General features: G+C 40.9%; 1 protein-coding gene and 6 non-coding genes across 7 annotated transcripts in view; 4 read left to right on the top strand and 3 right to left on the bottom strand.

Moving 5' to 3' along the window:
- LOC124220521 (semaphorin-1A) overlaps positions 1 to 15,445 on the bottom strand; it is a 231,184-nt gene that overhangs the window by 159,542 nt on the left and 56,197 nt on the right. The gene's annotated exons all lie outside the window — the stretch shown is intronic.
- Positions 1,013 to 1,085, bottom strand: TRNAF-GAA (transfer RNA phenylalanine (anticodon GAA)). Its single transcript has one exon. It is a non-coding gene; the product is annotated as a tRNA-Phe (tRNA).
- Positions 2,243 to 2,343, bottom strand: TRNAY-GUA (transfer RNA tyrosine (anticodon GUA)). Its single transcript has 2 exons — positions 2,307 to 2,343; positions 2,243 to 2,278 (listed from the first exon to the last, which is right to left on the bottom strand). It is a non-coding gene; the product is annotated as a tRNA-Tyr (tRNA).
- TRNAD-GUC (transfer RNA aspartic acid (anticodon GUC)) lies at positions 2,854 to 2,925 on the top strand. The gene has a single exon. It is a non-coding gene; the product is annotated as a tRNA-Asp (tRNA).
- TRNAD-GUC (transfer RNA aspartic acid (anticodon GUC)) lies at positions 3,422 to 3,493 on the top strand. Its single transcript has one exon. It is a non-coding gene; the product is annotated as a tRNA-Asp (tRNA).
- On the top strand, positions 3,999 to 4,070 carry TRNAD-GUC (transfer RNA aspartic acid (anticodon GUC)). The gene has a single exon. It is a non-coding gene; the product is annotated as a tRNA-Asp (tRNA).
- Positions 8,665 to 8,736, top strand: TRNAD-GUC (transfer RNA aspartic acid (anticodon GUC)). Its single transcript has one exon. It is a non-coding gene; the product is annotated as a tRNA-Asp (tRNA).

Below are 15,445 nucleotides of genomic sequence, written 5' to 3'. Positions count from 1 at the left end.
TTAAACCCTACCTCATGTGTCATATATGCATATACCTATATTCATATAAGAAAAAATAGTCGGTTTGCCAATTCTCTGGTGTTATTACCATGGTGTCAATTTTTTGGAGTTGTTTTTTGTTGTTGTATAGTGCTATATTGCGGATGTCAATTTTCTGGTGTTATCAACTGGGTGTCAGTTTTTTGGTGTTATTGCCAGGGTGTTAATCCGCTGGTGTTCATTCGCAAGGTGCTTATTCAGCGGTGCGGATTCTTATGGTGTCCATTTCGATGTTGTTATTTCGCAGGGTTCAAATTCCTTGGTGCTGATTTTTATGGTGTCATAATTGTCTGGGCGTCAATACTCTGGTGTTATTCTGAAGGTGTCAGGTTTCGGGTGTTACTGCAATCGGTGTTACTTCGGAACACCAAACTTTTAACACCGTCTGTTAACACCAAGCATGCACACCAACGGAGTGGACTTTTCGGGACTACGCGTGGTGTTAAAATGGTGTTGATTTTGACACCAAATTTTTTACAGTGTATTTTTATTGAGCTAGATCAATAAGTCGGATAATTTGAGTACGCGAATATCGAACGTTGATTTTTAATTATCTACTAACCGTCAACGTTATTTAGGAAACTGAAATTTCAAAATCGTTCAAATTAACCGGGTCTATCAATAATCAGCAATAAAACTATTTTCAATCTAATCTACTTGTTTATCAAATTTTCACTGTTTCAGAGTACATAAGATAACGTTAATGTGAACTATTATTCAAATCTCAATGTAACATTATAGTTATATAATTCGTTGAAACGAATGAAAAATATGAAAAATTGAAAAATACGTTCAAAATCCAATTTGTCTATAAAAATCATTTCTCTAAATTCTTTTCAACAAAACTTCCAACTATCCCTTAATTCTGCGTTTTAAATCGTTGTAAGAATTTCGGAATAAAGCAAGAAAAAAAGGGAGTAAAATTGTGATGGAAAAAAAATCAAAAAACCAAAATATAAGAAAAAAAAGCACTTGCCGAAACCCGGGATTGAACCGGGGACATTTAGATCTTCAGTCTAACGCTCTCCCAACTGAGCTATTTCGGCTGATATCAGCGGGCGTTTCGGCAACGTGAACCGTGACCGTCGACGTTTTCTCCGTTGTTGAAAATGACTGGGAAATAAAAAATTTATCTATCGATATAAAATGTGACAAGAGAATTTCAGCGATGACTTCGAACCAACAATCAAACGAACGAGGAATCGAAAAAGTTGAAAAACTGCTTAGACGGATGCTTTGTGCGGGAATAATCGGGAAGAAGACATTTAGGGGTTAAATAAAAAGATTTAAAAAAAAAAAAACAAACGAATGTTGCGCAAATTGTTTAGGGTACCGGGTGAAGAAGGGGGGGGGGGGGGGAGGATTTGGTTTCGCCCCTCGTCTCTTCCGGTATAAAGGTGGGCGTTATATTCGCATCCAGCAGACTGAGACTACAATTAAAGTAATTGGGCTCATTGTGCTGTCTGTGTGTCCGCCGTTCGCGTTGAAATACCCCGTAGTGAATGGGGCCGCGTTATGGCGCTGCGGGGAAGCCGGGTTCGAAAGAGGAACGTACGTATGTACGACACACATGCGTGAAAGCCTTTATGCTCCTCTGGCGCGACGGGTAAAACGCGGGCTCGCCTCCTATCCTCCGGATATTCAAAAGGCAAAAGGCGTACACGGCTATCCTTCGACTCTTTCGCTTCTCTTTTATTCTCGTTTGTCTTTTCCCAGGCTAATATCTGCGCCTCCTCCCCCCTCACCCCTCCCCCCGTCTTTTTTAATCATACCATTCCCTCCGAGTAAGTGTATTTGTGTATAGGCATGTGTAATAATGTACGACGAAACAATCCGCGCCGCTTCGAACGCTTCAAATTTAACCCTCGAATAATAAATGTACAGTTATTATTTTATTTATCGATTTGTTTCTTCTCCAACGTGTGAAAAATTTGAACCGCGATTCTTCCTCGTGAGGAAAAAAAAAAAAAAAACAAAGTATTTTCGATCGATGAAACCACTGCGAAATGCTTGTAACTATATAGTTTCGTAAACTGTGATTGCTGATTTTATAAAAAGACGTTGAACTTGAATTTACGTGGTTTCGCAGTTTTTGCTTGATCAGAGTTAAGGTCTTGTCAATTTAAAGCTCGAAATTGAAGGTGAAAATGTACACAAAACGGTGTGAAAAAGAAGCATTAAAAAAAAAAATTTCTAAAAAAACTCCTTCGAGCCGGATTTGAACCAGCGACCTATGGATGTCTCTTATTCGGATTCTGTCACGCCAACTACAGTCCACCGCTCTACCAACTGAGCTATCGAAGGTATGAGAACGTGGGTGTTTAAAAAATTTCATAACCATAATACGTACTCCAAATTTCTAAGGTCACTGTATCTTGTCATAAGACATTGCTGGAGCACGTAGTTCGATTGAAATGAAACCGTAAGATTGAGGTAAGAAGAAGAAAAGCGAAAAGCTTACATTATATACTTCCACAATTTTCTTATTTTTACCAATGCGGCGTAATTGATTACTATATTTATTACTGTAATCACCATAAAATGAAAGAGATAATTATTTGGTGACTACATGAATTGAAAATAAATAAATGTTGTATGCAGCTGGTTGTTCCGCCGTGTTTATTTCGAGAATTCGAACTTACTACAGACTATTTTCCAGACTGTTTCAACGCTTGCGTCGTACTTCCGTACCGTGTATAAATAAGTTTATCGTCTGTGACTAATAGTGTCTACTTTCGATACACTGGCTCAGCTACTTCAATCAATATATGAGTGTTAGAGGTTATGTAGCAACGTAAGTGCCATTTATGCATGTCCTCGGTAGTATAGTGGTAAGTATCCCCGCCTGTCACGCGGGAGACCGGGGTTCGATTCCCCGCCGGGGAGGAATTTTTTTTATTTTTTGAAAGGAATATACGCGTTAATTCGTGGCCGGAGTATTTGTCTTTTTTTTTACACTTCATCTCGCAAAAACTACTCGTTTTGATTTACCGATCAGACGACGATACCCAGAAAAATGACCGAAAGCTTCGGAAAATAGGTCTGGGAATAAAAATGTCTAACCTAACCTACAACTCGGCCGGGGAGAATAGTTTTTTTAATGTTTTTTTCGTACTCGAAATGATCGCATTAGAAAAAAACGTGACAAAAAATCGAGATTTCATCGAGTGATTATTTTATACACGTAACTCATCGTCGGTTCATCTTCCTCTAGTGCGTTATATACACAGAGACCCATGATTTGTCTCTACGCATCAACCTCTGTAAACAGATATTGATTTGAAGTTAGGTAATATTCATTTTACCTCTATAGCACTTGAATGCGCTCTGCCCTGATAGGTTAGAAATGGGGAAAAAAGTCTTTAATTACATGTTCGACATGTCCTCGGTAGTATAGTGGTAAGTATCCCCGCCTGTCACGCGGGAGACCGGGGTTCGATTCCCCGCCGGGGAGGATATTTTTTTCGTTTTTCAAAAGGATAAACTCGTTGATTCGCAGTCGAAGTGTTTTTTTTTTTTAATTTTTCTTTTACAGTTTATCTCGCAAAAACTGCTCGTTTTGATTTACCGATCAGACGACGATACCCAGAAAAATGACCGAAAGCTTCGGAAAATAGGTCTGGGAATAAAAATGTCAAACTTAACCTACAACTCCGCCGGGGAGAATAGTTTTTTTAATGTTTTTTTCGTACTCGAAATGGTCGCATTAGAAAAAAACGTGACAAAAAATCGAGATTTCATCGAGTGATTATTTTATACACGTAACTCATCGTCGGTTCATCTTCCTCTAGTGCGTTATATACACAGAGACCCATGATTTGTCTCTATGCATCAACCTCTGTAAACAGATATTGATTTGAAGTTAGGTAATATTCATTTTACCTCTATAGCACTTGAATGCGCTCTGCCTTGATAGGTTAGAAGTGGGGAAAAAAGTCTTTAATTACATGTTTGACATGTCCTCGGTAGTATAGTGGTAAGTATCCCCGCCTGTCACGCGGGAGACCGGGGTTCGATTCCCCGCCGGGGAGGATTTTTTTTTATTTTTCGAAATGAATAAATGCGTTGATTCGTGGCCGGAGTGTTTTTCTTTTAACTGAGTGTTCGTGTTTATCGACTAACGGTAAGTCATCATTCTCGCTATCCATTTATTTAGCACAGGTGTTTCTACTCTCGTCCCTTTTCTTTCAGACGCGTACTGCCACCGGAAGTATTGCTCTGTAGCAATGAGCTCTGGTGCTACTCTCTTCTTGTCTGGAATCGCTACTTTAATTGCTGGCTGGTCTTTAAACTTTTCGCGGACTCTTAGTGCCTCCGCGCGTACCCTCTGAACCTCTTTCTTGTGTCTCAGGAATATTAATCTCTCTCCGTTGAACTTAATGAATTGTGATGGTGTCATTTTTAGTCTTCTTAATTCCCTGGACTGGTGCTTAAGTTTTTTGCTTAGCTGGTTGTTTGCTTTCCTCGCTCTCAGTTCCATCGTTCTCTCTAACTGCCTTTCTATTCTTGTGATCTTCCTTTGGGTGCACACATAGTTAGGTGGTTTCGTGTTGTTAGTTTTTCCACTTTCCGAAGCCACCTTTAGTTTTTTATATTTATCCCCGTCCGTGATGTTTTGCGATGTTATGCGCGCTCTCTCATTTTTTAGGATGTTATCCACGCTGCAGGTAATGGCAGTTAGGATCTGGGGTTTTGTCCTCTTAATTCTTTTTCGGGTATGCTTCGCGCTTTGCATTATTTTCCGGTATTTAGTATATAGCTTATTCGGGATGAGAGGCAGGTGATCTTCCACACTTATGTTGTCTTCTGCTGTGTTGTGTGTTTCTGTTGGTATTTGCACGGTGCTTGTGTCCTCTGCTGTTGTTGTGTATGTATAGTATGCTTGTGGTGGTGTGCGCTCACTGTTTCGATTTGCGTCGATTGCTTGGTGATCGACTAAATTTGAATTGATTAAATTTTCAGGTAGCCGTTGGTCTGCCATGTCACGATCTTCTTCTATCTCTTTTGCCCAGCCCTGCGGAATTCCCGCGTTCTGACGGTAAATGAGCGGGAATTCATCTCGGAGTTTCGTTGCTATTGCTTTTTCGGTTCTATTGAACTGGTTGACGATTGATCTTATTTTTTCCGTTTTAGAACCTCCAACCTCGTTTACAAATGCAATAACAACGTTTCGAGTCTCTTCTTGCGTCCACTGCTGTGGGGCTGGTGCCCTTCTCTCCCCTCTTCTCAAAGCTACTGCTTTCATTTTTACAGCTAATGCTGTTCTTACTCTCCTGGTTTTTTGGAGAATTATCTTTGCAGCTTTTTCATGGTCCCTTGAGGCGAGTCCCTCCTGATGTTGTTGGAGGTACTCGGTCAGGGCCTCAATTTCGTCCGGCTTCCACTTTGCCATGACTCACTGATTTTAAACATAAAAATGTGCGTGTTAAGGCACCCAGACACTTTGGCATTTACTTGAGTTTTATACTTCGATGCCTTATGTCTATGCAAAACAACCTTCTGCAATTTTTTGTCACCCCAACTCGGTAAAAACGAATTCGTATTCTGCCTTACTGGCCACGACAAAAGAGCGCGTCCGCCTTCTCTGAAGGTAGTACAGGTAGTATCCTGTAGGTAGGATCATCCACCCTGGGATCTGCTCCTTGATTATCGCCGCGATCGTCGCCGTCATGATCTTGTACTCCGTGTTCAACACGGCAATCGGCCGATAATTTCTAGAATCTTCGGGATCACCTGTTTTATATATAAGGATAATTCTGCCCCTCACGTCCTGTTCGTTAATCGGCACCTCGTCGCACACAAGCTGCGACACATGCTTGCCCAAGATCTTCTTCGCGGTGGGCAAGATTTTGTAAACGCCCGCAGGAACCCCATCCACTCCTGGTGATTTCCACGGTGCAGCAGCTGTCAGCGCTACCATCGTCAATCTCTCGATCTCGCTCTGGTCCATCGATTCACGGGCGTTCGCATCCCTGTACTCCCTTACTTTATCTAGCCACGCGTCGAATACCGGGGTTCGGGTGTCCGGATTCTCTGCACATATCTCGCGGTACAGTTCTTCGGTACGCTTAGGATCCGTTCAAACCCTTCCCCTTTCTTTTGGATGACATTAGCAGAGGGTTTTTTGTTAAAGTTCTCCCTCACCCCAAACACTTCCGCACGCACTTTCAGTATCTCGGCTTTGGCTCGCAGGAATTTCAACCCCTCCTCTCCGACCCTAATATATTGCGAGGGGGTCATTTTGTTCCGCTTGATTTCCTTGGATATCATCTTCTTCTGCCGCTTTCAGACGCTTTTCGAGTCTATTTACCTTCTTTTCGGTATATACATATCTCGGCGGTGTTGTTGTCATTCTGCGATCCGCGACCTGCGACAGCAGAAGGTCGTCAGAGTACACAGCCGCGGTGGAGCAAAATATTTTCACTCTCACCGGCGAACGCTCATCTGCTGTGATCCGCTTGGTGGTATCAGCGAGTAGGGCATCGACTTGCTTAATGAGCTCTGTGCTTGTGTGCGTCGGGATCTTCTTGATTTTCCCTCGGGGCTTGTTGTGACTCCTCGCTCTGCTGTATAAGAGGGCAAACTGTTTTCGCAATTTGTCCGGTATATCAACAGGGGGGAATATCAACAGGCCATGGGGGGGGGGGGGGGGGGCAGGTCAGGTCAGGCAGTTCTTGTGCGATTTCGTCGCGTGTCATCGGTGGTGTTTGGCCCGCGCCTTCTGGTTGTTCGCGCCGGGGCTCTGTTTGATGGTAGATGTTTGGGAATTCGATCCGGAGTTTCATGGCGATTGCCTTTTCGGATCGTCCGGGGAACTCGTCGATAAGCCAGAGAATTCTCGCTTTATTTGTCGCCCCCCGGCTGTTCCGGAATCTTACCACCTCGCGGTTTCTTCGTCAGTCCACTTCTCGGCGACTGCGTTCGCCGCTCGCTGCAGGTTGCGTCGTAAACGCCACACTTAGCCCATCTTCTTCTTCACTCCGGCTTCAGATCTAATTTTGCCGATCTGACTGCGGATTCTCACCTGCACCCTGGTGACATCCTTACTTCTGATGGCCTCTGAATGTTCTTGGAGGTATTCTCGAACGATGTCTAGTTCTCGTTGGGTCCAGGTCGCCGTTTTTCACGAACAGAACTGCTATTCACTTGATTGTTCAGTTTTTGGTAGTATATTCTTATTTATTGTACCTAGTAACATTTATACATATCCATTTGTTTAGACTATGCAAAACATAACATTTAATAGTACAATAATCTTCTTTTTGGCATTTGTATCACATTTCTTCTCTTCTTTGGTGTGTATCTTAAGGTTCCGTCCTGGTGTTGGGCCTTCCTAGTATAATCTTCACCGTCGCCTTCGCTGCTTATATGATGCATTTATTCATTATGAATATGAATTTGATTTGGGAGCTCTCCCTCATCGTTTTGCTCATGTTCTAGCTCTCTCTCACCCATGACGTTGATCCATTCTTTGGGGATTCCCTTTCGTGATAGATTGACGGAAATTCCTCTCGAAGTTTGGTGGCAATGGCTTTTTCGGTTCTTGTGAATTGCCCTATAATATTCCGGATTTTCTGGATTTTCGCGGTCCCCTCCACTTCCACGAAGCTAGTAACTAGCCTTCTCACCTCCTCCTGGTTCCAGGGTTGTGGGGCTGATGTCGGTTGCCTTACGTCCCTCTGGTCTCGTTTCAGCTTGCCCACCTTGACTTTCACAGCCAGGGCTGTCCTCACTTTTCCCGTTCTTGCGAGGATCATTTCGGCCATATTCTGATGGTCCTCTGCCGTTACTACACCTTGATGTTCACCTAGATAGACCTCCAGCACCTTCCCGCTTCCACAAACTTATTTCTACGATCACTGTAGATCAAATTGTGATCTCTCGTGCGCGTTAATGCACCCGGGTACTTCACGTCTCGCACTGGTTTTTTATCCCGTCGACACTTGTACTCGTTCCAAGTCACCTTCTGTATTTTTTTCCCAACCCAAATTGGAAAAAAACGCGTAACCGATTTTTTTGTTTGGCCACGGGGAAAAATACGTCCGTCCTCTACGGTGGTCGAACAGGTAGTATAGTGGTATCCCCGCCTGTCACGCGGGAGACCGAGGTTCGATTCCCCGCCGGGGAGGATTTTTTTTTATTTTTCGAAAGGAATATACGCGTTGATTCGTGGCCGGAGTATTTGTCTTTTTTTTTTACACTTTATCTCGCAAAAACTGCTCGTTTTGATTTACCGATCAGACGACGATACCCAGAAAAATGACCGAAAGCTTCGGAAAATAGGTCTGGGAATAAAAATGTCTATCCTAACCTACAACTCCGCCGGGGAGAATAGTTTTTTTAATGTTTTTTCCGTACTCGAAATGACCGCATTAGAAAAAAAAGTGACAAAAAATCGAGATTTCATCGAGTGATTATTTTATACACGTAACTCATCGTCGGTTCATCTTCCTCTAGTGCGTTATATACACAGAGACCCATGATTTGTCTCTACGCATCAACCTCTGTAAACAGGGATTGATTTGAAGTTAGGTAATATTCATTTTACCTTTATAGCACTTGAATGCGCTCTGCCCTGATAGGTTAGAAGTGGGGAAAAAAGTCTTTAATTACATGTTTGACATGTCCTCGGTAGTATAGTGGTAAGTATCCCCGCCTGTCACGCGGGAGACCGGGGTTCGATTCCCCGCCGGGGAGATTAATTTTAAAATTTTTTTTTACAATCAGAATGATCTGATTATTTGTACAGAATCAAACATGACATTGCAAGACAGAGAATCTTGTAATCAAATTATTTTGCATGTATCGTTCAGTTCGTCCCTTTTAAAACAGATATCGATACGTCATGTAATTTCTTTTTTCAAGTACATATTCACCGGAGTAACACAAAATAAACAATACATTAAGTAAACTGACAATGACATTTGCAATTGCAAAATAGCTGTTATATCGTTTCTTTTCCTTGTTGTATTTTTTTTTTTTTTTAAGAAATAGACGTATAATAATATTACAACAATAGTTTAGAGTAATGTGAAATAAAAAATTGAAAAATTATTTCTACTTCTTCTAAGTTGTATTATCAAGCGTCTGACCTGATTACGGAATAAAAAATGTACCAATTTTTTTCTAATCTGTACCATGTTTTCCAATTCTAACAATCGTCTTAGAATAAATCTCACCGTCTGCATCCATACGTCATCTAAACGTGGTATCGCACATTATTCAACCCCCACACTGCGTCACCACCAAAGGGCGTATCATTATACAGCATGAAATAAATGTTTATAATTTTCTCAACACGTTACTCAATTATATGCCGTTGTGCTGATAAAAACATGTAAGTGGATTAATCCACGTTGAAAATCTGTCAAATCTTTGGTACTAATTGAATTTATCTTTATAGACCAAAGCCAATGTCACATATTTCAAGATTTAACTTTTATTATTACGAGTATGAACCGTTAAATTATTATTGCTGGAATGAGATATCGAATGAAACTAATGAAAATTCATGACAAAATTGAAATTACTATCATTTATAACCTGAGCGCTGATTGAATCAAGCTCGGTGAAGTCAAACCAAACGAATTAGACATCGCGATCCAAGGCACAGTGTACGCACATCAAGTACCTGAAGTAAAACATTGGCAAAAATGGCAATTGTTAAATTTTGAGTCTTGGGTAATAATTCGTCATTTCCCGACGAAAAAGGTCACAGACTAAACATGTACAGTATAACAAAATTCCGCACTTGTAAAAACTCAGTGACGTTTCTCTCTGCATTTATTAGAAATCGAAAAAGTCAGTACGATTTAAGTGTTTGATTATGATAAGATATTAATTGCAAAAAAAAAAAAAATGTCTGAGATTGCTTTATGTTTGAGATTATAGTTATAGTCATAATTATAGCTATTACATTTTAATTAACATTATGTTTATGGTTATTATTATTATTACTATTACTATTACTTGTATTATGTTATGAATAAAATTTTTTTGGGATTTGTGATCAAAAGGGGAATTATCTCCATGATCAATAATAAATAAAGAAATAAATAATTGTAAGCCTAGCTAGACGTACAAGGTACAGTACGTGTCACACTCGCGCACCATCTCACAGAGGCATACGTAGTTATAATATGGCAAAGCTACGCCAGGAGAGCAGTTCGGAGTGTGTTATAAGACGGCTGCACAAGGCCCCGCTGCACAACCGTCAATTCGTTACGGGTCAGAGTTCACCTTTTGACAGTTTGATTGCGCGGTAATTACCCCTTGGTGCGTAAATTACCGTCAAGGTTTGTACTCGACACACGCAGATGCACAAACACACGTGCTATAAATACACAAGTATCCGCATTGTACGAATATCGCAACGCATAGTTCTAACTCGATCGGCTCCGCAGACTAGTTTCCTACTATTACAACCTACTTACAAGAGCCGAACGATCGGTACGAGTACAGGAACTAATTAACGGCACATAAAGGCGTCGTTTCGACGTCAGTCCAAACGTGGAATGAAAAGGAGCTCACACTATTCACCGCGGGTATTTATTACATATCATACCGGTATGTAACTGCAGCTACAGAACCGTGTTTTCTACTATCGGGTTCAACCCAGGGTCAAATACTTTGCCGATCGGATATTTTAGTCATGAAAGAAACTCTGAGCTGCTTGGGATTCCAAAGGATTTTATATCAGCTTGAAGTACCTCGATACCTTATTAAGTTTATTCTGAACAACCGAACTTCAGGGTTACCGATATTTCACTCAGATCCACTGATCAACGAAACGATTTACTTTACGGACCGAAAAGTGACTCCGGTACTTGCCGACTGACTGCTTCGTGGTCAAGACGCAAAATAGTTAGACCAAGGTCCGACAGACAAGTTAGACACATTTGTGTACGAGACACCCTCTCTGTGTCACCAACCTTCTATGGCCGACGTCGTTCGTGGTGAGACGCGTAATGTGAAAAAATGTAAAAGCCTATTACGCATTAACAAATATTATTCGTTGCAATATGTCAGTAACCCCTTAAAAATACCACACTCGACATCAAACTTCAAGTGATTCGAAGTGATTCGCGATGAAATTAAGACTCCGCAAGAGTGCAGCAAATGATTACGAAACGAATCAGCGGCCATAAGTTTCATTTCCATGAATTACATAAATCGCGCGAGGTTATCTTCGATCGATTTCTCCTCTTTACACTCAGCGCCATGTTCCTGCAGATCCTGCGACACACGATGGGTGTGATATAGAATAGTTCATTGGCAATGCCGGAGTGGATGTTAGTACCTAGGTACACCGAACGAGACGGCTATCTGCACTTTCCTATCTGCCCGATGACATGACGTACAGGAGCGTTTATTCCCGAAGTGCATTGCACCGTGGGCGGACACCCGGTTATTAAAAGCACCGGTACAAACGATACGATCATCGCAGTGTCGACCCGACGATGTTTTATTGTTCAATATTTAATACGGAGGCGTATTGGCGTATACCAAGCAAACAACCTGATCCCGATATCCGGTTGGACGTGCCGTCCAATTTTCGAACAGCGATCGCCCCGATCGACTTGGCGAATTGAAAACAAGAAAAAATAAGAGGTTATGAAAAACTGCCAAGGCGGTCGGGATGTGCTCGTGTGCGAATAAAAAACATTTTTTTTTTTTTTGCCTCATCGTTTACCGACTCGTCGCGAGGCGTTTGCAGTCCTAGTCGACCTGCAGTACGCGAGGGCGTAGGTGGCGTGGGAGGTACCACAGTAATTCCCTCCTTTACCCCCACTTCCGGGTAAATTTGCGCCTACCTCGAGTGGCGGGGGTTTCCGGGGCTGCGCCTGTCGCTAGGCTGCCCGGCACTCGCCTCGAACTCGATAACGTTTCTATATTCGGTCGCGGGAATTAAACGAATTTTCTATTCGTATATGTCTGTCCGTTGAAATAAGAAGAACCTCTCTTCTTCGACGGTTTTGGAATTTTTTTTTTTTTTTTTTAACTATATTTTTCGATTGTGGTAAAAAATGAAAATAGTTAAGGACTGAGCGGTAACCGCAACTAAAAATTTCTCTCACTAGTTGTTGTTTTCCGAACAGTATTACACAATTTGGCCTCATGGATGAATTTTTTTTTTTTTTTTTTTTTTGACGAATGCAAAGGTCAGCTTTGCGCGCCGTTGTTAATACATGTGATTTATTTATTTATTTTTTTTTTCATTCGGAATGCAAATATAGCGAACTCGATCCATCGCAGGCTTGTAACGCGATTCGTACAAGGTACGGTACGGTGCATGTGACGATACTCGAATACGTGTAGGTATACGAATAGGGTGCAACCAGGGTGGACGATTCTACGTTTAACGGGCGATCCATCACTGGGATCATTAGTTTTTCAAACCGTGTTATCTGGCATTGCTAGAAAATATTTCATATTTTCCACAACTAAATTATGGATGAGAAACGCCTGCAGAAGGTGCAGCACGCACGAAACTACGTTAAAACCCTCCGCATAGCTTTGCATCAATGTGTTACGTACGTGTGCATCGTTGTTGTGTGAAACTACCTTCAGTTATTTGCCCGCGGTCGGAGAGTGAGAGAAAATCATCGATCTTCCATCGTGTTCGAGTTTTATAATTTTGCTAAATTACGCATGTATAAACAAAGATCTCTGTCGATTTAGTCACACTGCTACGCACTGGCTTTCCAAAGTTTGGAGAAAGATGATGAAATATTTTGCGACAACATTGAAACGTAAGAAGAACAGAAGGCTTTCGTTGAATTGATTGAATTTTTATTTAAAAATATTTAAAAAAAAGAAATGGAAGGAGCAAAGAACAAAGGTAACGTGTCAACGGTTTTATAAGTTTCCTATCCAGCGTCTAAAAAATGGGAATGATTAATAACGAAATGTAACTTTGCATCGACTGGGTGTTCACATGCTGACACTTCATGGGTAATTAGCCTGGGTTTATTACAGAGTGTTGAATAGACAACTTGACATCGGCTGTAGCCGTACACCCGGATGACGGAATTATTTATTGCATGTACACCGAAAGAGGTATAGATAGTAGGTATAACTGTATGCAGGAAATGGTGTGCAAAAAGTAAACCGAAGTACGTATTGCTAATAGCGCTAATATAGATTGCAGAAATGTTCCGATGCAATATGCAATTACGATGGCTGCAGTTTTACTTTTTTACCGTATAGGATATTCCGGTAATTATCTCACTTATGTCGAAAAGTATACGTGCGGTTCTTTTTCAAAACTCTTCGATCAGTTTTGCGCATGTATTTTGCACGATACGTGATTTAGAATAATAATAAAATTCTGCAGGTTACCGTCAACTTCTATCAAGCAAAGAAGCGATTCTGACGCTTCGGTTTTCTAACGATTATTAGTATTTTTATTTGTGCCCTGTTTTCATTTCAATTTTTCATTTTATCTGTTGGTGAAGAAATCACAAATCGGTCGGTGAGAGATTTGAACTAAGTACAATAGTCGTGAAAGCGCCTGTATCAAGGAACTTCAAACAATTCGTCGATTTACCTGTGTATTATATTTACAGTAATATTTATTAACCCATTAAAGCCCAGGACAAAACTGGGTTGAATGGCATCAAACTATTCCATTCATATGAGAGTGAAAAAGTGGAAGTTGAAAAACTGACTGCACCAATCGATTCTATGGGAAAAAACGATTAACTAAGCCTGTGCGACATTTCTTCATCGGAGTATAATTTGCTTCCATAATTTTTTATAAACAATTGCAAATGGCACAAGAAAAAATACGTATATTTTATTTTTTCATTTCACCATGAATGGAATAGTTAGTTTGATGCTCTCCAACCCAGTTTTTTTCCTGAGCTTTAACGAGTTAACACCTCAACCTTCCGCCTAACTTGTTTTCGACCCGAAACAAAATGCGAGTTCGATTCTATACGAATTATGTGACAATGACTCCCAATCTCTCACGCCGACTGCATCGCTAGTTACATAATTCGTACAGAATCGAAGCAGCATTTTGTTTCGGAACGAAAACAAGTTAGCTGTAAGGTTGAGGCATTAATGAATATCACTCACACACATTCAGATACACTATATCAAAATCAAAGTGGCCGATATGGACTTAGAATTTATGTAGATGGCGTGAGCCACGTCTCGTGATTCAAGTTTGGATTTATTTGACGCGATTGTATAAACGCAATTATATTAAATCCGGCCAACCGATCCAGCCGACCGTTCGTCTAACTTCTTCCATCTGCGCCGGGAATGAAAAAAAAAAAAAAAAAAATTCACGAATCCTCAAAATATCAGGGATGAAAAGTGAAAAAGTTTGAGCATCGAAACGGAGGCGGGAAAAAATCACCCGAGCGATTCTGTGTTTTTTTTCCTACCTTTTTTTGAAACTACAGTGTTGCCTGATCTTTTCTCGTACCCTTGTAAGATGACTTTGAAATATTGGTCAGATTTACGGATGCCGAAGAAGCTCGTGGAATGCAACGCAATTTAACACAAGAAAAACAAAAAAAAAAAAAAAACAAAACAAATTATTCAGTTCTGTGTTAATGTATTCAAAGTCATGGAATCTAATTGAATCGATAGCCTCAAGATTGGAAGAAAATAAAATTCAACGCACTGTGGCACAGAATATATTTAGTGGAGAAAATTTTTTTGCCAAAAATAAAAAAAAAAATAAGGGCGAGAACACACTTTTTTAATTCTCTTCTTCAATTAAAGTTTTTGAAAAATCAAGACGCTCGGAAGAGTTGACGAGCTCTTGTTCAAAGCGGAGTTCAAACCGTGAATCAGTAGATTGCGGTAACATTGCTCTGCGGATTCGATTTTTCGATTATTCATCAGTTTCAAATCGAATACAGAGGCGCGACTGTTCAATATCCGAATCCCTGTCCCGGCAGATGAGGATCAGGTGAAATGTTCCAGTGCGTGTCGTTCCTCATCGCCAGGACACGGAGGTTCTTGACTGTCCAACCGCACGCACGCCGATGAGCAAGGACGTCTTCGCACCACTGCTCTCTTCTTCGTGGGCATAAGTGCACGCCCTTATAATATGAACGTGTGTCCGTTATTCGAGTCTCCTGACTCCTGACGCTTGCACGATACTTGCGAAACCTGCTCCACTGACCGGATTCCAATTAAGTATTTTTACGTCTAGGTCCGGATTATAGAGCGAAAAAGGCACAAAGAAACCAGAAGAAAAAGGGACGCTTATTTTTATTTATTTTTTTTCTTCTTCTTACTGACATAAAAAAAACATTTCACTCGTGACTGTGCGCGGAAAATAATTGTTCAAGGAACAGATTGATGCGTTTTGCAATTTATTGTTCGAAAAGTTGGATTTATTTTTCTCTTGACTGTAAGAAATATCCACGTTTTATGCATGTGT

This window comes from Neodiprion pinetum, chromosome 5 (assembly GCF_021155775.2).
Source record: "Neodiprion pinetum isolate iyNeoPine1 chromosome 5, iyNeoPine1.2, whole genome shotgun sequence".
Lineage (NCBI taxonomy): Eukaryota > Metazoa > Arthropoda > Insecta > Hymenoptera > Diprionidae > Neodiprion > Neodiprion pinetum.
This window is presented reverse-complemented; position numbering and strand designations above follow the sequence as displayed.